Genomic DNA, 26,933 nt, shown 5'->3' on the forward strand with positions numbered 1-26,933 from the left:
TTTATCTTGGCCTTAGAGGAGGAAGCTCAGAAGTGACCTCAATCCTTAGGAACAAATGGGTTACACTCCCCTCCTCTCGGCAGGGGATTCTCTAAGGTTCTGTCATGAGTAAGGACAGGTTCCCTCCCTACTTTCTTCTTGTCTCATGCCCATAGCCAAAGCTTCTGGCTCTGGAGATCACATGTGTAGTTTGGTTTTTGGGCAGCAAATCATCTCTTCCCTTCCCCATTTTTGTTTTTAGAAAAATACTTGCCACAAAGACTTCCCAATGCCAACCTGTCAGCTTTTTGTTTTACATAGGGATGTTGATCCTAGAATCTTTCATGTCTTCCAGGAGATAGAGGGTCTTTATGCCCATGGGGGAAAACTATTTTAAAGGATTGGAACCACAAAAAAAATTACACTTAAAAGATTCCATCTTCATACATACTACTGAACTTAGTATGTAGGAAATTGGTAGACCGTCAGCTAGGAATTCTGCTTCATGTTGGGGGAGGAGACATCAGAATGTTTATCTCTGACAAGATCAGCAGATCTATATGCGTGTATGTGTATAAATACACAGACATATCTAGATATATTCTGGCTGAATGTTCAGTCGGTTGTAGGAAACATGTAGGATAATGCTGGAGGGAGCTCTAACCCATCCCAAATCCTGCCCCACCACACCTTAATAACAGTGATCGGTGGTTATTTTTCTCCAACAGCAGGTGATGTTGGATGGGAGAGGAAAAGGCCAGGGAATTTTTCAGGCATCGCCTGAAACCTTTCCTCATTAAATCTTTAAGGAAGCATAATAAAGCTCAGATATGGGACCAGTGCAATTTATACTTTTCTGCCAACTCAGAGGTATGAGGAATGCACCTTAGTATTGCTATCAGGAAGAGCTTTGGGTTCACTTCCCATTGGGTATATGGATGATTTCTCTCAGGTTAGACATAACATTACTGCCTTCAAGGAACAAATACTTTCTCAGTATGCTGCTGTTAGATGCTTTGGCTGGAAATTAAGGAAGCAGCAATTCCAACATATCAAGCAGGAGAAGTCTAGTTTAAACTCTAACAAAAGTATGCATAAAATAGCAAAAGTGTTTTGTTTTAAGAACAAAAGAACACTGTTGTAATAGAGCAAAACTCAGAAAAAATGAGAATTCTACACTCTTTCAAAATAAAATGCCAAAAATTACCAGTCATAGGACCAGCTGCTGCCCCACTGTTTGTAATCTGAGGGCTGTAAGAATAGGTAGTATTTCAGTCTACAGTGAGTGCTACTACCACCCAAACTTTATAAAACTTACTGAGGGCATGGTTTTTTAAACTGTTTTTGAAAATATTAACATAAATTCCCAGTTATGTTCTCACTTGTTTAGACTGGGATCTCTTTTCAACCCCTCATACACTCCTTGGTGGGGAGCAAAAAGGCTTTTCAGTCTCAATAAACCCTCTGAGTCACTTAGCCAACAGATTACATGATGAACAGAACAGCTAGTCTCTTTAACATTCATTTCAATTAGTAATCTCCTTGGAGAACTTTCTAATATTGTAGGGATTTTTTTAATAACCCTGGCATTTTTTTTTTTGTTGGCAACCATGCTCCAATTATCTAGCAAGATCAAACAATTCACATAAGTCCAGCAAAAGCAACTGTACTGTTTTTTATTGACATCTTTGTTTGCACATAGGCATGGCTGCTGGCTAAACAAAAGGAGTAACTTTAATATTACAAGACAGAAGAGCGCACACAGAATGCACACATGTCAGAGCTGTACAAACCTTCATAAATCTGCCTTTTTAAAAGCACCTGAAAAGAGCCAGTTTGGTGTAGTTGTTAAGGCATCAGGCTAGCAACAAGGAGACAATAAGTTCTAGTCCTGCCTAGCATAAAGCCAGCTGGGTGACCTTGGGCCAGTCACTTTCTCTCAGCCCTACGAAGGAGGCAACAGCAAACCACTTCCACAAAAATCCTTCCCAAGAAAACTTCAGGGACTTGTCCTGTCAGTCTCCGAGATCTCGACACGATTGGATGGATAAAAAAAAAGCACCCAAAGTTCATCAACAACAGGACATCTGACTAAATCAATATTGTACCAATAATTTTACATATGTAAAACCCAGAAAAATTAGCAGTACTTCTATCCGAGGTGCAGAAGTGCACATGTGCACAGCACAATCTACAATCTATCTATACAGCTACATGAACCTGTTTTTTTAAAGAACACAATAATTTACTAGGCAGTTTTAAGCAGTCGTCTTCTGTTAGGAACTTAACTGTTGCTTGCCTTTCCGCACTGCAGTCCCATATCACTTTATTATTTAAAGAAATAAGAACAAGGGTGTTGGTCCCTGCTCCTCTAGTGACTTAACCAGAAAAAAAATGGGAAAAAACTCGATCACAAACTACAAAACAACAGCTAACTATAGTAGTTTCAAGAGTCTGAAGACTTGAGATATTACCACTCAAAACAACCAAGTCTGGTTTCACACTCCAGTGTTTCTCAACATGCTGGCTGGGGAATTCTGGGAGTTAAAATCCACACATCTTAAAGTTGTCAAGGTTGAGAAACAGAGTAGCAGATAGTGAAGCCTATAGGGTGTAAGGCTGGAGGTCCCATACCCTATTCCCTGAAACCCTGGTATGTGTGGGTAAAGGGGTTCTCACAACCTGTGCTGTCTTTCTAGAAAAAAGTGCAAAAGCGAAATTATTTCAGAGGTTCAACCCGCTGGCAGTGTAGTGCATGACTATATCCAACCCTTCCTTTCCTTCTTAGGTGACAGACCAATCTTACCAGAAATTGCAAAATGAAACTTTATTTAAAAGGGAAAAAGCTAAAATGTAAAATCTCTTTTTAACTCTAATGATTAAAAATGCAAACATTGTGTTGGAAAAACATAATTACAGGCCTGTCCAAATCTTGCTGTTGCTGTTAGAAACTTAAATAAAAAAGGAATGTTCTAAAAGAAAATACAGTGTTCCAGGTACTGGTCTGCTCCATAATGAGATCAAGACTTCCAAATCTTCCAATCTTCTATGGGAGATTCTATGGAAGAAAAGATACTTTCTGGAACACAATTTGAAGTATAAATATAGCCCCCTAACTTGTACAGATATATAGAAAATTATATTTAGCATTACTGTACAAAGGAAACAAATCAAACCTAGTGCGATATTCTTGCCTAGACCATTTACTTCACAGAAGATGACTTCAAGGCTCCTGGAGTGCTTCAGCTTCTTAGGGTTTCCTCAGAGGTTGTTGGGGGAAATACAAGCTCCTGTTCCTTAAGCAATCTCTTTGAAGTTCTGCCAGAAGTTTTCAAAACACCGTATTTTTTGTCCATTTCCAGCAAAGAGAAGGGCGGAATATCACGTGGTATTTGACAAAGAGCATCTCTTCCTCATGTGTGTGGATTGTGTATCTGGGTCTGCAGCCTGCATTCTGTCATGCAGGCTATATTCACAGCACTCCAGCCCAAAAACAAAAGTCTTAAAACATGTTTTCCTTTGCACTTGGAACTTAAAACAGCTGTTCTGAGGCCAGAACATTTTGAGATCTAAACATTGTGCACATCCATAGACTCTAGTAATCCTAGCATGCTGTATACCCTGGTTCATCATTTCCTGCCTCCTAAATACTCCTCTTCATTTTTGTTCCATTAATACTGCAGTGGATTATATGATACAACGTTTTCAGGCAGTGATTTGTTACAATGTCCAGTTCTGATTCAGCTGGTGACTCACTGATATTTTTAGATCAATGCATCTAAAATGGAACTACTTATATTTCTATTTAAGCCTTTTTCTACTTCCTTCTCACTTGTTATCTTGATAAACACCTAGTCATCCCTGCTATCATTTTATCATTTAGAAATACTAGGATTTTGTACAACTTCTCCCTTTGAAACATAATTAAACTATTATTCATTCTCTCTTCCTAATTCTACAGCTGATTTCTTCTTTGAGCATGGTTTTTATAAACTCAGTACTTTTGATCAGATACATATAAACAGCTCTTATCTGAATGTTTCATTATGCTAGTATTAAATAACATGTATCTGTTCCAAAGCCTGGAATTTGAAAATAGTTTACTTTTAGTAGCAGAGTTAATTTTGTCATTAATCTCATGTTTATTTATCTGTCTTTTTATTCATAAAATAAAGTGTAGGTATTGTATGATATTACTTAAAATCCAATCTTAAAAAATGCAACAGAAAAATATACTGCAATGGAACACTATCTAACTAGTGAGATCAAGGCAGGAAAGAAAATAACCAAAATTAAAATCGCCGCCATCTTCAAGAGATAAGAATTAAACCACCAAGACAAAAATGCATGGCTGCAAACTTAAAATCTAGGAAAATAAACAGAAAGTCTTAGCTGGTGCTGAAAAGAGAGCTACGTCAACAATAGATTGAGTAGAGAGAACAACGGGAGGCACTCTAGAACTAAGGGTCCACTATTGAAAAATCTTTATCTTGTCATCCTCCAGACCTGAAACAAAAGTTGCTGAAGAAATACTTCTAAGGATGTCCTTAAGTTACAATAAGAATATAGGCTATTTTTTTACAAAATTATTATATTTATTGCTATTACTATAATAATAATAATAATAATAATAATAATAATAATAATAATAATTCCAAAGCAAGACAGGTGTTGGCCTGCCATGCATCACAAAACTGACTAGCATTGGTCAAAATGACAGCTAATTAAGACAGTGTTACGGACTGGCTAGAGTTCGCTGTGTCAACTGGTGCCAGATTGATGATATCATACAACACAGCTTGTCTATGGTTAGCACTAGGTTTGGCTTAGTACTTCATGCAACAATATACTTTCTGAGGATAAAATGAAAGACCCTTTTTAGCAGAGCAAGATACAAATATAATACTGATTGATGACAAATAACAATCATAATTAAAACGGGGTAGAACCAGACTTGTCACATTCAGAAAACACCATCTGAAATCGATTAAAGGTGATTTAGTCATAGCACCAGTGATTTCAGTGGGTATGTTCTACATCTGCACAAATATGAACTCTGATCTGAACATTCATTTTTATAATGCTATGATCAGGGATGTCCATGGAAGGGAGTTTAAAAAGTCAAGATGGTGGCCACGATTGTCTGATCAAAGCCAGCACTTTTTAAAGTCAGGGATGCCCCTGACTAACACTGGACTTCCCTGTGTCAACAGAACTGAAGCCCAAATTAAGCTACCATGTCCCCTGCATATATCCAGATCTGTGTCTCTGGCTGTCCTTTGGTAGTCTCCTCCATGTCCTTGAGTTCTTGTTCTCTGGAGATGGTCAATATAGAAGCACTATCACTCTTATATTCCATAACTTTCATTTGTAAATGAGTAAGTGCGTTACTTGGCATATGTCAATAGCATTTCCTAGAGGCAGATCCACTTCTTAAAGCAGGTGTTCTTGCCCTGCCTCTTATATCCAGGGTTTGATCTTTGATCAAAGAGTGTCAGCCAGCCAGTGTACCAAAATCACAAGACATGTTCTTTAGTTTGAAGTCTGTTACAAATTCTTCAATTGTATCATTCTCCCTTCATATGCATGATCTGAAGACGTATCTTCCACATATTGTATTTTTTCATGGCAGACAATAAGCTTTACTGCTTTAGTATTTCTTTAAAGCTTTTTCTATCTTCCTCCATGAATATAAATGCATTCTGCACCTTAAGGGCATCTGCTCTAGCCCCAGTCAGGAAGAGGAATATGTTCTATTTGTCGTCATCTTTGTGGCAGCCAATTGCTATCATACAAAAAATAAATGTCGTCATGGGCTTTTCAGATGTACATTTCCATTCTGGTGGTTGCTTCAAACCATCCATTTTATTTTGGGGAGTGGGGAGAGGTTATAGTCATCCCTGCAGAGAGGAGATATTCTCTTCCTGTTGCTGTGCAGTACAGCCCTTCCTTTAGCCATGAGCTGGCTCTCTAAGGTTTGACTCTGCTCCAGAGCTCAGATTTTCTACTTTTATCAGCCCATCTGTGCTGGAAGGCCTAAAGACATTGGGAATGCAGAGGGGGCAGCAAGACAGTTAAGGGAGGGAACAGGGTGGTTACAGAAGAGATTCTTCTGTTTACCAGGAATTATGGTTGGATTAGTTTAGGAGGTCACAATCCTGCAATATTTGCAAACCACTAGCTTGCAGTCTATGAATCTAGTATGCCAGACCTTAAAAACTCAGTAAAAACCAGGATTTCAGATCATGATCTCTTCAGAACATGATAATGAACTAAGGACATTTTCAGTCACAATGCACCATTAATGGGAAGCACACGTAGATATAAAGTACTGTATGTGCACATTGTGACTTAACAAGGTAGCATGCCAGGTCCCATTCTGTTGCATGTTTGCCTTCATTCTTTTGATATGGCTCAATTGGAAGATGTATGGGCAGTTTTTGATGCTGATGGATATCTTAAGAATGTAAATGGCTATAGAAAGCCCAGTCACTGTTTCCTTAGCTCAGACTGTTTATGCTAGTAGCTTGAACAGATCATTTCCCTAATTAGAATGATTTTTTTCAGATGTTTCTAGAAAAGACAATTCAAAAATAGAATTGATCTATTTTTGTTACAAATCCATTTTCTGATACTATAATCCATCTGAGAAAAAAAAAGATTGCTTGTTATATGTTCACAGCCTGAAATAAGGTGAAGCACATTTATCTTCTTGAAACACATTGCAAACATTTTGGGATCCTATCCAGTACCACTACAATAAGCTTGGCCTTCTAAGCTGTACATAACATAAGACAAACTGTGGATACTGGCCCAACTCTTGAACTGGGTTAAATCAACAGAGCATCACTTTAGTCATTTCATATCTGAAGTCAGTGGAACAGAGTTAATTCACTCCAGCTTAAGATCAGATTCCAATGTTCAGAAAACATCTCCATCTGCTCTGGAAAACTAAATCCAACATCCAGCACCTGCAGTCTTACATATGGTGATCATTAAGTTCCTCATATAGGTTCTGTCCTTCAATATTAAAAACATAATTAAACAGTTTTCTTTCAGGCCAGACTGTACATTGTACCTTCCTAACATATGGAGGCCACTTCTACATTTGCAACTGTTCATGGTCCACACCCAATATTTCACATTCAGCCTTGTCCATGTTCAGCTTTTGTTCCCCACATGAAGGTTCTCCCCCATTCCTCCTTGTTGTAAAGCTTTTTAGACATAGAGAAGTATCTACCAACTAGAGTAGCTTTATTTATTTAAAATAGTTTTATATTGCCATTCAATTATATTCCCATATCTCACAGAAAAATTAAATAAACTATAAACACAAAAGCTGTAGACTAAATAACACCCCCTCATCAGAACTAGAAGTAGTTCTGATAAGCCTAAATATCTCTCATAGATGGTAAGAGATATGGGACTGAAAAAGTTTTATGCTGATTATAACAAATGATCAGATCAGTGTTCATAACATTCATTTGGAATGATTATGACAAGCTTCTAGCATCATACAGACTTGTGCAGAAAAAGATTATATGAGGATATGACAACATCCTTGTCAGTCACTGGTGAAATTACCTGTATTAATACACCAATAATTAACTCATCACAGTAGTTTCTAAGCCTCCTTTGGATTACCTTGCTTTAAAAAACGGTTCTTTCTTATCCAACAGTTGTACTTTATTTTCTTCATTTTTATTATAATGGATCCAATCGGAGAAAGCTGCCATAACTGAATACTGATACGTGATACGATTCAGCTGCACAATAAATAGCTTCAAAACCTAGAAGAGATTATATTTTAAACCTGGAAATTGCATTTATTGTATTTATTGTGAGTTGAATTTACTGTATTTCTTTGGTTTTTTTCATGCCTGAAATATAATTTCTGGAAGAGATAGAGAAATCATGGATCCTGGAAACAGGAGAGTTTAAATCTTTCTTCCCAGTAAAGCCCCTCTCTTTCACACACACCCACACACACACCCACACACACCCACTGAATTCTGTGTGAGATGCCCATGGGTAAACAAGATGGCAATGGCTGCAAGTTTTGCTTTGTAGCACATCAGCTCTTTCTGTGTGTGCATGTGCACTCACACCTACATGTGTGCATGTGAGATGGGGTTGCAAGACTTGTGAACAGCAGAAAGATATCTCTAGGCAACTGATGTCCATAGGTAGTATGTTCCTTTACACCAAATTAATAAAATGTATACAGTGAGGGATTCATTACTGAAAAAGTGCAACAAACAAACAAACCCCTCTTACTGATAGTCAGATCATTACAAAAGCTTTAGCACCATAAACATAACTTCTGCTATGAACAAGATTTGTCTTATTCTTGGTTATATTTCAGGTGTGCATTCAGTAGATGGATTATATTTAGGACTGGTGGACGAGCCACAGGGTTTGTTTCAAGACGTGTTTATGGTTTAAGGTAGCTGGGAAAGACTGCTATGCCAAAGTATTTATTGGGGGAGTTATATTAAAAGATGGAGTATTTATAGCCTAAATCACTATTAGAAGAGTATTGTCAGATTATAATATAGGTTCCACAGCAATATATCTGCCTGGTTCTATGAATACGAATTCTGTGATAAAGCTTTCTGCACTGGCTGAGACTTATTGCAATATACAAGAGTATAAGACTCTAGCCTAAGTGTAGTTATACAGGTGATTTAGGACTTCAGGAATGCACGTATGAGAATCTGGAACTCAGCCAGAGCCCAAGTTCTCAAACCGTTTGGTTACAAGTGGGCCGTGCATTTACTCCAACGAGGCTGGCACTAGAGAATTCCTTGCAGCACTATGGGAAAGGTATCCACCCTTCAAGATGTCATGCAATCGGACCCACTGGGGATGCCCCAATGGAAAAACCGAAAAAGCAAAGCAAAGGTCAGAAGAAATACTTGCTTGTTTCTAATGACTTAGTTTCAACACAGCCCTTCCAGGGCTTTGGTAGGATTTGGAATACCAGGAATATATGTGCCCTTAGGAGTTCCTATAATTGCAGTGTATCTCTGGGAATGGTACTGTTTTATTCTTCATAATTGCTCTTCCAGGCACAGGGCCTGTTGAAAATACTTCAGTGGATAAACAATCACTTCTTAGTCCATCTGTAACTTACAGGCAGGCAACATAAGCACCCAGGAGCAACATAAAAATAGTTTTGGCAAATATGTAATAAACTCATGAGAAAAAATCACATTTATGCTTATCTGTGAAAAACAGTATTGGAAATATGGACTTTTTTACAAGGAGAAATGAGTTTAAAAGGGGAATGGGGTTCAGAGATGTTGAGACAGGAACATAATATGAAGTCGTGTTAGTGTGTTGTGATTTGAACTGAGAAGTTTCATTAAGCATTTAAAGTAATATTTTCCAGTTATACCAACTCTTGCTTGGTATAATCAAGGAGCTCTGCGTCATGCTGACTGAGACAGTACCTATCATGAACTCATTGCTGCTTCTGTGACTGTTCATATTGTCTTTTGCTTCCTTTTCTTTCTTTGGCACTTTTCTCATAAAAATAACTTGATTGTCTGCTTCACAATCTTGCCTTGCCTTGCCTTCCCTCCTTCCTCATTCGAAAGGCCATCCCCTACAAGAACCCTGTAAGGGCTTGCAACAGAATCTAAAGTCAGGCTCACTGTTTAATTGTGTCAGAAATTCACTAGAAATTCATCTAGGGTTCATAGCTGATCACACTTTTGTGGATCGAAGATTATAAATGCTTTGGAGATGATATAGAGGATATATCAGATATGTCCTTGAAGAAGGAATTCAATGACCATTGTAAGAATTCAACTTAGCCCATATAGACCAGAGGGTATGAGGCCATCTGCGCATCCTCCCCTGCCCAGCAGCAGCCACTTACCTGCCTGCTGGTGTGCTTGTGAACCACCTGAGACTCGCTTAATGACCCACAATCCTCGCTTAACAACAGCAACAGGGAGAGCTAGGATTGCCATTGGTAAGCGATGCGGTCACGTGACATCTCTATTTACGACTACATTGCTTAGTGATGGAAATTCCAGTCCCAATTACCATCATTAACTGAGGACTACCTGTAGACTGCCCATATTCTGCTTTGACGTTTGGTGAGGAGGATGCTCACTATCTCCATCTACTGGCTTGGTCCTAACAATTAAAATATTTATCTGTATATTTGAAAGAGAGCCAGTCTGGTGTAGTGGTTAAGGCACCAGGCTAGAAGCTGGGAGACTGTGAGTTCTAGTCCTGCCTCAGGCACGAAGCCAGCTGGGTGACCTTGGACCAGTCACTCTTTCTCAGACCTAGGAAGGAGGCAATGGCAAACCACTTCTGAAAACTGCAGGAACTTTCCCAGGCAGTTGCCAGGAGTCAACAATGATTCAAAAGCAAGCAAGCAAACAAGAATCCTTGAATCCTCAAGCAGCAGATTACTAGTCTTTGTCTTCAGTCCAATAGCTGATAAAAAATGGGAGTGGGTTATAAAACCTTTTGTGTTATCTTTTGCCTAGAAAAATAATAAAAATGGACTAAATAAATAAATGGAGAGATGCTGAGATAATGCTATATACAGATATATAACCACCCAGAGTCCCTCTTTTGAGGGAGATGGGTGGTGATGAAATTTGAAATGCAAATAATAAATAAATAAATAAATAAATATACTTCATCACCTTATTTAGAATAAAGGAAACCATGATATGCAACTTGTTAGACCATATTTAGGCTATATTTGCCTCCAGGATGATGGAGACCATTTTCGAGCCTCCTTTGAGTAGAATTGTTCCACCAGTTGGAAATCCACCAAATTATGCCGTATGGTCTTGGTCACATTTATCTATTCTGTTCAAAAAGATATGGTGAGATACTGTGACAAATGTTTTACTGACTTCAAGGTACATGACCTCTACCAATTCCTTTGGTATACCAAAATGTCATAAAATATACAACTTGTTCTTGACAGACCCATGCGGATGTCTACTAATTATAGTATTCTTTTTTTTTAGTACAGTACTTGCAGACATGTTGCTTGACTATCTGTTCTAGTACCTTACTTAGTACAGATGTTAAACTAATATTGAAAAAGGGGAGGAGAAGGGCCATCCTTCTTCTTCCTCTTTTTAAATATTGGGACTATTGACATCTCTGGGAGTTTATAAAGATTATTGTGGTTCTGAGATCATTTTTGCCAGGTCCATTAACACTACGGGGTATAATTCTGTCCCTGTAATTTCTTCAAGGTAAAAAATTATGATATATTTATCAACCCTGAGCAGTGTTCTTCCCATTTTTTTCAAATATTAACTACTCTCTTTTCTGAGAGAGGACAGATGCAAACCAATTCCTCCTTCTTCCTATTCTCTGTTATTATTCCTCACCTTTTCTGTGCAAAATACTAACAACCTATCTAACTTTTATTTTGGACACACCACCATACACTCTACTATTACATTTTGCATTTCTCATCAGCTTTCCCATTTAGCTTTCCTGATTCCATCCCTGCAAGTTTGAACTGCAATTTACACTACTCCATATTTATCAGCATTTATTTATTTATTTATTTGATTTATATTACTGCCCCTCTCGGCCAATGGGGGACTCTGGGTGGTTTATAATAGCATCCTCTTTTATTACCTATATACCTCCATTTTGTTGCTTTGCTTGTCAGTGAGCACACTAATCCTTAAAAAGTTCATTTTTTTACCCTTTTTAGTGGGACTGTCTGTGCCTCTGCCCTTGATGCTCCTATCCTTTAGGGTTTCAAGCCATCGTGTACTGTCCATCTTTTGTAGGGAGCCATGGGGGTGACCTTGGAGAAACCATCCAGAAGCATGTGTTTGAGACTACAACAGATGCAGAAGCATGTGTTAAGCCCAGGGAGGTGGGGATGTATTAGAAAGAGACTCAGTCTGGCTATCCCTTGACTCCCTGTGGTATAAATGGGAGGGAAGGGAAAATAGTCAGATTTTCAAGATTCTGTTAAATTGCCTTTCTCAGTAAAGTATAGTTCTAGTCTTCCTGGAGACTAGACTGACTCTGGAGTCAGTTTCCTGATTTGGTCTACCTTGTAGGGCTGACATCTTTCACTTGGGTTCTTTAAATTTTCCTTCATGAAGTGCAAGGTACATGACTGTCCACTCTCAACTTTTCCTTCCCAAGCATCTTAAACAATCATGATGTGATCACTTTTCCCCCAAAGTGCCTGACAACTTCAGTCTAGTGGCCAAATCTTGTTTTTCAGGATTAAGTCTGGGATAGCCATCCTTCTTGTTCCTTCTTCCACTTTCTGAAAATTGAAATTGTTCATAAGACTCATCAGGAATCTGTTGGACCTAAAATGCTTAACTAGCTGAACAAATGTTCAGCATAAATTGGGGTACTTGAAGTCTTCCAACATAAATACGTTGTTGCATGCAAGTAGATGGTTCATTATAAGCAACCCAAGTCTAATAAGAGATAGGAGGAGATACAACTAAGTGTTTCAAAGGAACTTTAAAAGAACAAATAAAGGAGGATAATACCTAGCACTGATGCTTCATGGAATCACTCAGTTCCCCAGGAGAGCAACCCCTGAATATATATGATGTTTATATAAGAAAAAAAGGCAAACCTTAAAAAAAACCCTTACATATGCAAAAATGGTGCCGCCTAACTGTCTGATGGTTGACCAGGAGAAACCATTTACCCTAATAAAACTGAAGTCTTGCACATCTCTTTAACAATCTGAAAATAAATCTTTCATAGGTGAGGTTAGAGGTTTCTTATAATGAGTCCTTTATTCATAATTATTACTATAACACTATCTAAAAATCAACTCCTCCTTGCTGACAGGACCTCAACAGTTTTCTGCCCCAGAACTTTCTCCAGCCACTTAAGTTCTTTCCCCCTAGAGCTTTTTCCAGCCCTCAATAGAGTAGGGGGCTCGTTACTTATCCAACAGTAATGTTTGCTAATCAGAGTTGATTAATTAATGAAATGTGGCTTTTCACTGCCATTTCCTTTTGTTTATGAAGCACTAAATTCCCAGGCCAGTATGTGTGTTGTGGGGCAGATGTCAGGGAATGCCCTAGACAGTCTCTCACTATTTCTGAAGAAAACACAGAATGGTAGGCAACAAAGGAAGATGTGAATGTCATTTAAAATATTCAGGAATTCCAGAAGAATTACAAGTAGGCAGTTGCAATGTTTTATTTGGGGATGAATGTGTTGGGTAACTGCCAGCAAAGTATATTCCATGTTCCTTTTCCCCGAACAGAGAAATTTCCTTACTCTAAATGTGAGATAATCTAGTCTGCTTTTCTCTTTTCCTAAGCCACTGTTACCCGTGGCAGTGGATGGCCGTATCCAGTGTTTTACGCATGCCTGCTTTTCTCTAGTTCTTCCTTTCCCTGATTCAAAGGCCTCTAAATTCTCTCCAAGGCAGCAAGGAGAAGAGTTCAAGAGCGTGACTCTGTTGTGTCTACAGTTTAGCCACACTGGGTCCTCAAATCAGAAAGACTACACTAAGAAGCAGCCATTAGTAGAAGATGTGTTATTGGCTTCGTATTGTAGAGAAACTGGATGGGGCAGGAAAGGGTTAGAATCCCTTTGCTTTATTTCTGCTTAGTATTTTTTTAAAAACTGCAGGCTTAGGGCCAAAGAAGAAATCTTGACAGAAGGCAGTTTGCCTTATCTAACAATTCCTTATTTCCCCTTATTTTTGATGTTTATTTTTTTAATCTAGTGTTCCATTGTTTGTTTGTTTGTTTTAAAAGATGTCTTGTATGCTAGCCTGATTCTCAGTGTCCTTTCCTTATTATAGTACCTTTTTGTTCTTTAAAATTAAGTGAAATCCTTTTAATTCTGCAGGATCTATTTGTCTTGCTGCCACTCTAAGATTATGTGATTAGGTGGAATGTGGAGAAGATATAAGGCAGCACAGTCAGCTGGTTAATATTTAAATGAATAAATGAATTAACTTTCTTAAATACCTTCACATGATTGATTCATACAGGTTCACTTGATTCTGTGATGTATTTATATCTATTCAAGAGCTGTATTGCATGGCACTAAATGTTATCTTAATCCTGTCTTTCTGCGAGATGGATGTTTTCCTATACGAGGACTCGGAGCCTCCCTTGACCTATCCTTCCATCCACATCTCCTAAAATGCCTATTCTCAAGTACTTTCCCCTTTCTGGAATAGAAACTGGGAAGAAATGTCATGTATTGTTATGTTTTCATTGGTAGTCCCATCTCCCAGTCATCACATGGCCATGAACCTGCTCTAAATTGGCATTTTTTTTGCTTACAATATGTCCTGCAAAGACAAACTGGCCAGACTGTATTAAAACTGATTGGTACAGTTCTTAGGTTAGCAAAGAATGCTGTAGGTGGCACAGGTGTGACTGCTAACCTCAGTTTTAATGAATAGCATCTTGTAAAGGCATCAAGTGATGAAAACCATGGCAGGTGGCAGAAGTCAAAATTATGGAGTCATCTGGTGATCAGCACTGCACATTGGAAGTCTGTGAGTTGATATGTAAGAAGAGTGAATAATAAAGAGCACAAATTAATAAATGTAATAAGGGAGAATAGATATCTTGCATATCTGTGAATCTAAGGGCTTACCAGACAGCCTGGCTGCTGCAGCATGAAGATGCCCCACTTATCAGTTTCTGATTATGTAGGCAGCCTACATAGTCCAAGACTGATTTATTAATTATGTGCTGTCACTTTGGCCTCAACTCTTAGCAACCACATAGATGATCTGTCCCTAATCCGGTCCTTCAGTTCTTCCAATAGCATGCTCATTGCCACAGTAGCTGAGTCTATCCACCTTGCTGCTGGTTGTCCTCTTCTTTTCCCTTCCATCCTTGCCAGGATTTGAGCCTTCTCTAGAGAGCTGGATCTTTGCATAAAGTGTCTGAAGGAGGATAATTTGAGCCTGGTCCTTTGTGCCTCAAGTGAGAACTCTGGATTGATTTGTTTACTTATCCATTTTTTGGGATTTCTTTCCTGTCTATGGTATTCTCTGGAGTCTTCTTCAATACCAAAGTTCCAAAGTGTCAATACTCTTTCTATCCTGTTTCTTCCAAGTCTAACTTTTGATTCCAGAATGTCACAGGGAATACCATTAATTGCACTATTCTGATCTTTTTAGGTACAGACACATCATGGCATCTGGATACTTCTTTACAAGGCCAATTGTACCAAGTGCTAGTTCATGGTGTATTTCTTGACTGCTTGCTCCTTTACTGTTGGTGATTGATCCTAAAGAAGCTTAATTGATTGATCCAAGATAGAAGCTATCTATAAGTCTGATAACTTCATTGTCAGTTCTAAAGCTGGTTGTTGTATCTACTGTCATTAGTTTGGACTTCTTTATGTTTAACTTTTGTCCCAATTTTTCACTGTGCTCCTTGATGTTTATTACTAGAGCTTACAGATCTTTTGCATTTATCAGAATAGTGTCATCAGCATAGCACAGGTTATTGATATTTCATCTCTAATTTTAAAACCACATTTATCTTCTTCCAAACCAGCTTTACTTAATATATATTCTGCAGATAGGTTAAATAAATAAGAAGAGAGTATACAGCATTGTCTCACTCCTTTGCCAACTTGGAGTCAGCCTGTTTTGCCATGTGCTGTCCATACTGTGGCTTCCTGACCTGTATATAGGTTTCACACAAGGACAATGAAATGTTTTGGGATTCCCATTTTTCTAAGCACATTCCACTGCTTGACATGATTGACACAATCAAAGGCCTTTTTATTATCAACAAAGCACTTTTTCAGTATTCTTTGGCTTTTTCAATTATCCAGCACACATCAAAAATAATCTTTCATGTTCCTCAGCCTTTTCTAAAGCCAGCTTGAAGATCTGGCATCTCTTTTTCCATGCAGGGCTCTAAGCTGCATTGGATGATCTTATGCATTATTTTGTTGGCATGTGAAATTAAGGATATTCCAAGATGTTCCAACATAAAAGTAGTGCTTTTCCTGGGAAACCAGAAGATGACCTCCCATTGACACAATCCATAGCAGATGGAACAGGATTCTTGAGGTGATGCAGCCAGTGGCAGCAATCTGTTCAGCTACCATGGGCATGGCAGGTCTGCTGTGGGATCACCCCTTCTATCCAGTGCCCAGCATCTAGTGCAGTTTTGACTATAAGGGAACTGGAGTGCCAGCTTCTGCAGCTACTTCCTTTTTCTTTTTAAACGGGCTAGCTGAGTGGTCAACTATTAGACAATTTGAAGGCCTAACACTCACTAAGCTCATCCTGACTTAATGCACTGAAAGCATATTTGCTTTTGCTCTTCTGCTTCTATAGCCTGCAGAGTAGGCATTTCCTTTCCTGTTGCTGCTGTTCTTGGGGAACCCTCGTTGCCTTACTTTGTCTCCTCATTTAATGTTCTTGTAAAAAGTTTTCTCTATCTTAGAATGTAATCTGGAACAAATATGGCTACAACATACAGCCACATTTTTTTCCTCTCCTACACTCCTTTAGTATGTTTTTTTGTTATCTACCAGTAAATCTTGGGTATGACAGGAGAAACATAAAAGGAAAGTGAATGCAGTGGGAATGGGCAACTTAAGAATTGTGTGAAGTAAAACAAGAAGAGATGGGGTCAAGAATGAATGGGAACTAAATGAGTGTGGATGGAATGCCAAGGTGAGTGACCAGTATGGAAGAAGTACACTGAGGTGGTTTGGTCATATAGAGAAATTGGACGAGGTTAAAATTGTAAAATTAACATATGAAAGAAAAGTGAATGGATGGAGAAGAAGGGGAAGAAAGTCTTAATTAGATGGAGCTGATGAGCTCCTCAAAGGAAGAGTGGTGAGAAATTTAAAGAACAAAACAATGTATGAAGCAGAATATGGATGTGATAGAAGTAAGGATGGTTTGTCAGGGGTAGAGATACAGAGAGGTTTAGTGAATGGTGGCAGTGTAAACTAGAGTTTCCTTCCTTCCTTCCTCTTCCTCTTCCTCTTCCTCTCCTCCTCCTCCTCCTTCCTTCATGCTTTAATTTATTTGGCTTAGTATTTCTTCTTTTCTGCATTTTGTATAGCATTTCTTACTTCAAAAAGACATCATATGATGGGTATGTATGAATTATCCTGGGCATTCTTCTTTGGAGACAAGTAACATGTGCTGCTGTTTGGGTTTTTTTAAAAATCAGCTTCTTGATTTGCAGCATAATTGCTGCTCTTCATTCTTGGCAAGTATTTTGTAGAAAACTGTGAGATACTTAAAATATATTCATACACCTTACAGTCATTACAGAGAACTGTTGGATGGGGGAAAATAAAGCACTGTCACTTGGCTCATGAAACAAAATCCACTTTTCAGTGCATCATTGGCACAGTGATAGGCTAAGTAGGTGACAGGGCACTATTATTGTTTGCAGGTTCATTCCTGTCACCATGAGACCATAGGGGAAAAGCAGTAACCACCATGTTTTCATAAAAAATGGACTGAATCATTCAGGACCTAAAGTGTATGGGAGCAGCTTAGTGTTCTCAGAAGATCTTAGAAGCAACTACAGAGCAAGAGATCCACCAGTGAAAATACTTGCAAGATGCAAAGATGAGTATGTATATGCAAATGTATCTATCTTTGGGAAAGATAACAGACAGACCTCCCGGCAGTCACCAGATTTACACTGTCTGGAGTCAGTAAATGAGAATTAGAGGAGATAACAAGTGAGTTATATCTAAAATATAAGATAAAAGAGGGGATTTCAGTAGGCATGGCTTGGAATGAAAGCTGAAATTTCCTGTTTTGCATAGTTCAAAGTACAAGAATTCCACTGCCAGACATGCCCTGAAGGATTCCCCATGCATAAAGTGAATTGTAGCTCACAAACGCCTATGCCTTTTTAAGTTAGTTAGTGGAAAGGTGCTACCAGATTTCTTCTGATTTGGGGCTATCGTAAATGAACATGGCTCTCCTCCTACAATGTCTCCAGGAAAAACCTTCAGGCTCACAACTTCTGGAAGATGAATAGTGCTATTAAAAACTGCAGGTTAAGAATAAACTTATAGAGCTTCTCGAGAGAGATCCTAAAGAGAGAAAATGTTTGCTGAACGTGCAGCCATGAGGTGTAATGCCCATTTGAAACAGCAGTTTTGCAGGACAAGAGATTTTTCCACTGTCTCATAATCACTACCAGTTGGGTCAGCACAGGGTCACACCTCAAAATTCACACAGCAAACATTTACCTTCGAGTAATTCTGTGCTGCAAACAGCTGGTGCCTTTGGCTCAAGTGCACAATTCTGGCCATTCAGAAAAACATGCTCTTGGACTTCTTTGTTTTCAGTCTTTTTGGACCATCTATGGATATCCTTTCACTTTATTCTCATTTGACTTGGTGAACTAGGATGTGTTGCTCTCCTGGCTTCAGTGACTCTGAACTTCCTACTCCTAGACAACTTGCTTACTCCCACAAATATTTTATTTCTGTTTTGGATACAAGCATATCACCTGAATCAGATAATTAATAACATCATAAGAAGAACTGAATTTGGGCCTTGGTTTTGAGGGACACATACAGTACCCAGCTTGCTGGGGAAGGTGACGCCTGGGGAAGGCAATGGCAAACCACCCCGCTCTATACTCTGCCAAGAAAATGTCGCAAAAGCGGCGTCCCCCCAAAGGGTCAGACATGACTCAGTGCTTGCACAGGGGACCTGTCACTTTCACTTTCATACAGTACATAGTATGACTTTATAGTTTATTAAAAGTGATTTATGTAAGTGTCTTCTTTGGTAGCTACAGCCCAGGCTGCACCAGGGCAGGGACTACTAGTCCATCCTATACACACCAATTTTCTTCCCCAAATTCACTTCCATACCAAGGTTTATTGCCCTCCCTAAGCAATTTCATCATATCTCAAACTGACTAATTTTCTCTTGCACTCTTTGTTATCTAAAGCAGATTTGGAGGATTGCACACTTTTGCTAACATGCTGTTCTGCCCTTAAGGTAAAGGTAAAGGTTTCCCTTGACATTAAGTCCAGTCGTGTCTGACTCTAGGGGGCGGTGCTCATCTCCGTTTCAAAGCTGTGGTCATGTGGCCGGCATGACTAAACGGAACGCCGTTACCTGCCCGCCGAAGCGGTGCCTATTAATCTACTCACATTTGCATGTTTTTGAACTGCTAGGTTGGCAGGAGCTGGGACTAGCAACGGGAGCTCACCCCGCCGCGCGGATTCGAACCGCCGACCTTCCGGTCGGCAAGCTCAGCAGCTCAGCGGTTTAACCCACAGTGCCACCGCGTCCCTTAACAGCATTTTAATTAGCTTGACTACAGTTCAGAATAGTTCAATCATGCTATAGAGTGCAATTGGCATACTGTCACAGCCAACGCAGACCCATAATTTTCTGGATTTTCAGATTTGGATCTGTCAGATCTATCTGGCACTGATCTTGATCTTTTCCCCTCAAGTCTGGTACACTGTTGCACAATGCTTAAGTGCAATGTTGTCCTTTCTGGTGCAGATATCCTTCCCACTACATCACTTGCTATTGTTTAGTCTGTGCTTTACTAGCAATGAACGGTGATTTCCCACTATGTACTCAACTGGCAAGCCTCCACCAATTTGTTCTGCACAGTCATATGTTGAAAATGCCCCCCCCCCACGCAGGGACATGTGTTAACCTATCCCTTATCCCCCAATTCTTTTAAAGTGGACCAAATGCCTTCTTGCAGCTGGATCCTGCTCTGTTTTCTCCTAATGCATGGGATAGAGCAGTTTGTTTCAAGGACCTGCAGAGGCCCAGAAAATAACTCTAGAAATAAAACTATTCCAGTGCCTCCCACTTTTTTCTAAGAACAGCTGCTCCTGCTTGTCATTAGAAACGAAGTTCTTTGCCCCATCCTTTTCAGATGATGGTAATGAGAAGGAACATATTATTTATTGAGCTCCTAAATTATTGGACGTGCCAGATGTGTAAGATTTAATTTTTAAAAGGAGAAATGGATGCAAAGAAAAAACATTAACAAGAAATTAAAGCAGAAAAAAGATATTTGAAAAGAGAAGAAAGCTATTAACATTAAATAGAGAAATAGCATCCCAATTAAGCAGACAATGGATATGGATTGAGGAAAAAGCAATTTAAAAGATAAGTGCAAAAGCTATTTTTTAGTGGGAGAGAGACATGCAACAATGCAGGAGAAACAGAACTTAAAATTGGTAATGAATTCCGCTGTTGTAATGCAATTTAAAAAAATCAAAGGTGAAATGTATTAGAAAAAGTATCAGGCAGAATATGTTTGGAAATTATGCAAACCAGAGTGCTAATGGGCTGGGGAAGTCCTCAGTTTAATTCTTTACCAGTAAGTGTAACTCTCACTGATTGTCTAAATAGAAAGCTTTGCTGTACTTTATTTCCTTATCTGTGCCTCAAGCATGGCACCCAGGGTCAAACATATTGGGCCAGGTTAAGAAGGAGAACCTCTGATGCTGAAGGACTTGAGATCATTTGTCTATCGCCAAATTCTAGATAGCTGTAAACCTTCTATTGCAGGGTATTTATACAATCTCTCCTTAACTAAATATAGATGGGCCTTTTCCAGAGCCTGCTTTGATGCCCTCCCCTCAGCAGTGCTGGCAGGAAGATTTCATGGGAATCCCTATTCACAGAGAGAGAGGTAGAAACTCTTGCCCATGTGCTCATACGGTGTCCTTTTTATGACGCCCCAAGACGTGTTCTGATCTCTCCAATTATTTCTAGATTTGTGGGTCACACCGATAGATTCTACGTTTACTTCCTATTAAGGGGTGTTGATTTGTCACTCACACTCCTGGTGGCTAAATATTTTTATCAAGCCATACAATTACGCAAAAATTTTAATTAGATATATTGTTTCATCATTTTATTGTTTTCTTCTGACAATGCACTTGTCCTAACAGCCAGGAACCATGCTGAGACAAGGAATAGGCCTCTAGTGCTTTATTACTGCTACATTAGACAGAAAATCCTAACAAACTGAAGAAGCGTGGGAAAAACCCAGACAGATAAACCCCAACGGTTAAGGCGGGTCTGATCTGTGTCTCTTTGAATGGCTGCTCAACTCCTCAGTACTACGCATGCGTTTTCCGCCCTGGATAGAGGCCCCCTCCTGCTCGCCATCAGTACTCACGACAGTACTGGTGAATTTAACCATTCTTTTTTATTGTAAAGGCTTGTCAAAGCCCATAACAAAAGTAAAGTAAAGATCATTCATTTGATTTTATTCTTCTGCCAAGGATTTGAAAAGATTTGTGGGGTCCAAAAAAAGAAGGTTCTGTGAAAACTGAGTTTGGGGGATTAAGTACGTCAGGTTCTTGAGCACCTGACTCAGACCGAAAGTAATCCCTTTTCCAAGCACAAATTACCAGGAGTCTTCTTAACAAGGTTTATTGATGTTACAGCAATTTCAGCAACTGGACTGTTCCCCACTGAAACCAATTTATTGCCTAAGACATTAGGGCAGAACCTTTTGTAATTCCTTTCTAATGGCTTTACTGTAAACTGGCAAAGAGGCCAGTGTTTTCACTGATAATGGATGAACTTGCAACTCTCTGTGGACAAAACCATCTCCTGAATCCTCACCAGCTGGAGAACCATTTCTTACCATCTGCCTTTCTGTCTTAAAGAGTGGGTGCTCCCACTTCTACCTCTTCAGAGAGTGTAGTGCAATCCATTTCAGTGTAGCATGCTATATGAGCCCAGCAACTATAGGTTATTAATTCCAGTTTATGGTTTAGCATAAGGCAAGGGGGGGACACCATCTACAACCTGCAGGCCCCGTGCAACATATCTGTGGCCCCCGGTGACTAACAAACTGACTGTTTTTTGTGGAAGTTCCTTTTCAATAGAGTTTCTACATAATGTATCATCAGGAAGCTTTGAGTTCATTGTTTGAGATTTAAGGACAAATTGATTCAATTTGAGCCATTTCAAGGTTTGACTTTTTTTGTTTTAAATGAGTCATAAGCTTTAATGCTTGCAGCTGCTTCATGTTCAATGGGATGAAAATACCAAGTAATGGGACACCCTTTAGAAGGCATTAACCCTGCCAAATTTCAGTCAGGTATCTTCAAGTAAGAAATTTGCAAAGTATTGCCTTTGTACCTCTTTTAAGACAGATATAGTATTGATGAAGAGAGGACTGTGAACCTCCAATTTGTCCTGTAAAGGAGCCTGGGTTATGCTGAATCAATGCAGAAAGTATCTTTCTCCAAATTAAAAATAAAAACTTTTAAAAATGTACTGTTACTTTTCCACTTGTTTTCAGCTAAGCATGACACTGAAGAATGACTACTTATTACCTTGGTTAGTGGGGTATTTTGCTGCTTCTAACTGCTGCAATGCCAGGAGGATTGCCATGGCTGACTGACACTCTTGGCTTCCCCAGGAAGAACCCCCGTTCCCCCATCACTGCCAGGGCTTGGTTGTCTCAGGTCTGTGGCTTGCTTAAATATGCTATTGGCACAGAAAGAGTGCCACAAAGAAAGGCAGTGGGACAGAGAATTTGGCTTTTGTAATCTTGATAGCCCATATTCTTATTTGGGCCAGTGTCTGTAAGTGTTAGCCTAACAGTCATTCACTGATTTGACAAACTTAAATGTGCTTTAATATGACTCCAGAAAGTGAAAGTACTGTATATTGCTTTGACCTGGGCTTGAGCCCATACCCAAAGTATCAGAACTGAGCTGAATTCCCAGTGGTGTTGGCAGAACCAGAACAAACATGGAACATTCAATCAGTACAAGAGACAGCAAAGTTAAGGTGCACACCTGGCCACAACAAAGAAGAAAGTAAATGAAGCCTTAATTACTGTAAGCCTCAATGCCCCAGACCTCTGACAGGCAGAGAGTTTAGGGAAGTGATAAAACTCATAGGTTGGTTACCCATGGCAGTCTCAAGGAGTCCATCACACCACACAATCCCTCTCAATGTTCTCCATATATCACAGTTCATTATTGCCTATGATCTGTAGAACCTCAGAACCAGCAGAAAAATCATCATATCCAGGAAGCACTTCACAGCCAAAAAGGCTTTGAAACTCTTTGCAACATCTGATCTGATTGGCTGGTTTGAAGCAGGTCTTGGCTTTGATTTGTAAATCTGATTCAGTGGTATAATATAATGAAAGTCCTGCACAGCCCTAGCAGAGGCACCTTTTTTTTCGGGGGGGGGAAATAAAAAGAACGCAAGATGATGGTTGCAACTGTGTGATCAAAACCCTACCCCTTTTGTTTAGTGTTGTCATGCGCTGCCTACCTCTGAATAACACTCAGACACTGGTTCGTGGATCAGGCTCTGGTTTATTTGCAGGGCAGGTACAGCGTCGGTAGAAAAAAGCTGAGAGTGACAGGAGCACGCCGGTGCGGGGTTTAAATACCCCGCGCCGGTCAGCGCCCCTTCGCTCACGGTCACGTCACCCCCCTTTGTCCAATACGTTGCCCTGCCGGTGGGTGAGGGTTTCCGGGATCGCCCATCATCAGGTTTCCCATTCCTCTGCTGATTGCTTTCAGCTGGGCGATCCCCGTTGTATTGCCGCTGATGGCTTGGGTGGCTCCGTGATCCGTTTAGCTATTGTTTGTTGGCCGTTAGTCGTTGTGGGTTGATGGCTACTTATCTTGTACCCCTTCACCTATTTCCTTGTCATTGTCATGTGTGCCATTGCGCTGATGACTTTAGCTCAACGGCACTCATGACAAGTGTTGACCTTGCAGATGTGTACAAAGGGAGGCACTTTAATAGTCCCCTCTGTGGACTCCACCAAACCATAGTATGAATGATACTTCCTTCAAATATCCATTTGATTTCAGTGAATGAATTGATAGGGCAGCATTCTTCTTGATGGTCAGGATGGTGTAAACAACATTAATTACCTATCTTTGATACCTTCTTCTTTCCCTTGCCTTTATCAGGGTACACCTGTTAAAAATCTCAATCCTGGTGGGACAGTGTCTGGCACTGCTGAGTACAACACTTGCCATTGTTTTTAGCAAAAAGGAGAGAAAGGATAGACATCATACAATTTGTCAAAAAGTATTTCCCCTGCCTCTACCAAAAACTTGCAACTTTGGAAGGAAACTTGGGGAGGTCACAGAAATGTACCACCCACTTTTGCTGGGGGATTAGAATTCAACAAAATTAGGAACAGACCTAGATTTAATGTAGAAAACAAGTAAAAACTGATGGTCACTGCTGCAAAATGATCCTGCTGTTTTATTGTTTTGGCTGTCCCCTACCAAGTTTTAATGGAGCCAGAGTAAATGTTTTCTGTGAAACTACTGTTATGTTATACAGAAATACACACACACACACACACACATATCCTATGTATGTGTGATATGAGAGAAAGAGAGGAAAAAAAAACTCTTTAGGGAAATGTGGTAATGGAAATCTGATGCATCAGTTCATAATAGAGATAATCCAGAGAGCAACAAAGCATCCTCAGAGCCCATTCTGAGCATCTGGTAGAGATGTTTACAGGTTTGTTCATCAGCAGACTTTCCTTTATTCCTTGTGCTACATAAATATATTTGTATTGAGTCTCCGTATAAAGAGATAAAACAGCCACAGAGGAAGGGATACCTACAATATATCAGTATTAACGTGCCTCCATGCAAGGTCTAAGTTTTAGCATATATACACATTTGTAACATGGCCTCCAATCATACATATGCAGTGTTGCCATTTCAAACACACATGATGCAATGAAAAAAATGAATTATATATTCTATGTTTGCGAAATTACAACACATCAAAATGAGGCTTTTCTCCTTACTACTTATATTTGTTTCACCCTTCTGAAGATACGGCTACCTGATCTGAGCTGCAAACATCCAGATGACCACTAGATGGCAGCAAGCATTTGACATCTTCTCTGCTTTTTGCTGCCATTTGGTGGTTGTTTGGTCCAGATTTGGTAGCCTTACTGAAGATCAGGAAAAAAAACCTTTTGTAAGGTGAATTGAGGTTCTGTTTTCTGTGTATGGGAGGAGGGGAGAAGGACAGAGAGATATTTATTTATTTATTTTATATATCGAATTCACTGCCCAGTTAAATGCAAACATACATTATGTGGCTTAATCCTTCCTTCTTGTTGAATACTAGGAATTTTGGGACTAGTAGTTATTAAGAAGAGCCAGTTTGATGTAGTGATTAAGGCACTGGGCTAGAAACCAGGAGACTGTGAGTTCTAGTCCCACCTTAGGCACAAAGCCAGCTGGGTGACCTTGGGCCAGTCCCTCTCACTCAGCCCTAGGAAGCAGGCAGTGGTAAAACCTTGCCAAGAAAACTGCAGAGACTTGTCCAGGCAGTTGCTGAGAATCGGACACAAGTGAACAGATTAAAAAAAAAAACTTATTGAGAAGGTATGACTCACAAAGTAAAACACAAATCTCTCCTTTCTTTCAGACTACATTAATCCTAGTTTGAGCATGCAACTACACCAGATCTGTTTGTACAACATGCTAATTCATGGTAAACTGAACAATGATTTACTAGATAACATCATATCACATAGCACACTGAGTCAACATCCAGCTAACACATTTTTCACCCAGTGTGTTGTGCGAAACCTGCTCAAGTGTATGGTGAAAGCCAGCATATTTCCTAAAATAATTTATGAGCTTTTGTACAAAATGAGTAAAAGGTGGTAGGTTTTGTTGCATCACAGCCATCTACTCTTATATGAATGAGGTTGGTTAGTTTGACACTGGTCTAACTATCTGTACATATTTTGAACTATTAGCCCATCTCCCATTTGAGCCATCAAAATTGGCAATAGTTGTATGGACACATCAATGAATATCAATGAATTGTTTTCTTCCCTGAGTCTCAGGATGAGCTGGAATGTTACTGGTCTTTTTTGCATGGACTCCTCCAACCTAATAGTTGGAATTAACACATCTTTAAGTTGGATGCAATTGAAATGTAAGGGCAGATTTTAATCGTAGCTGTAGTAATTAATTTTTAACATGATTTAAATCTCTGGAATTATATCCTAAAGCATATTTTTTAAAAAAAAGTATTAACATGGGTTTTCCTATTAAAATTAAGTGTTAATTTTTGTTTATTTTATTATATTGATATTTTGATTTACATTTTACTGATGTACTATTTCAAAGGCAGAGGGTAAGTTTTGTTTTTAACTATTTTAATTTTCAGTGCTTAGTTGAGTTCAATAGCAGTTTGCTTTGGCACTGTGCACTTCTACTGCTCAGAAATATATTCATGCTGGAAACTAATGAAGATTAGGAAAGGGAATAAAATATTTGATAATAAAAAGTCCCTTTCCTTGGGGAAAAAAAAGACAATAGGAAGTTATTTTCAGAAATCATTCGTGAAATATCTCCACAATCAAAGGCACCACCAACGATTCTGTGCCCTTTCCTCTCCCGTCTTCAGCTTTCATTCATGAGTAGGGTGACTCATGACATTGTTATGCTGAATGGGCAGCAGCTTCAATGGGCCCACCTATCTTGGCAATGACAATATTGTCTTCAGAAGTCAAACAAGTTCATTGAATAAGGAGAGGGTGGGCAAGCCCATCAGGAAGTTCAACACGCCTCTCCTTTTAACTTGTCTGGACAAAGCTGGAACAGCACTGGCATTTTCTGCCTGCTCGTTGGAGGAGAAAAATAGCTGCTTAGGAAATAAGCATTTTTTAAAAAAAGGGTAGGGTGTAAATTAGGGACTTCTCCCATATGTTCCACTATGGAACTGTTCTTTCTCAAAAACAAGCTACAGTTCTTTCCTTCCTCCTCCCTCTCCCACCCCTTTTCTTTCTCTCCCTCTCTGTCTCTGACACACACCAAACTTGCAAGTCCAATGAATCTTACAAAGCTTTGACAATAATTATAAATAGGCTTAGCCTTAAAATGCACACAAACACACAGGCACATTTGTTCCAAGGAAGCACAGTGTGTCATAATGTTTTGAATTATTCAGGATAGGC

Source organism: Candoia aspera, chromosome 2 (genome assembly GCF_035149785.1).
Source record: "Candoia aspera isolate rCanAsp1 chromosome 2, rCanAsp1.hap2, whole genome shotgun sequence".
In the NCBI taxonomy this organism is placed as follows: Eukaryota; Metazoa; Chordata; class Lepidosauria; order Squamata; family Boidae; genus Candoia; species Candoia aspera.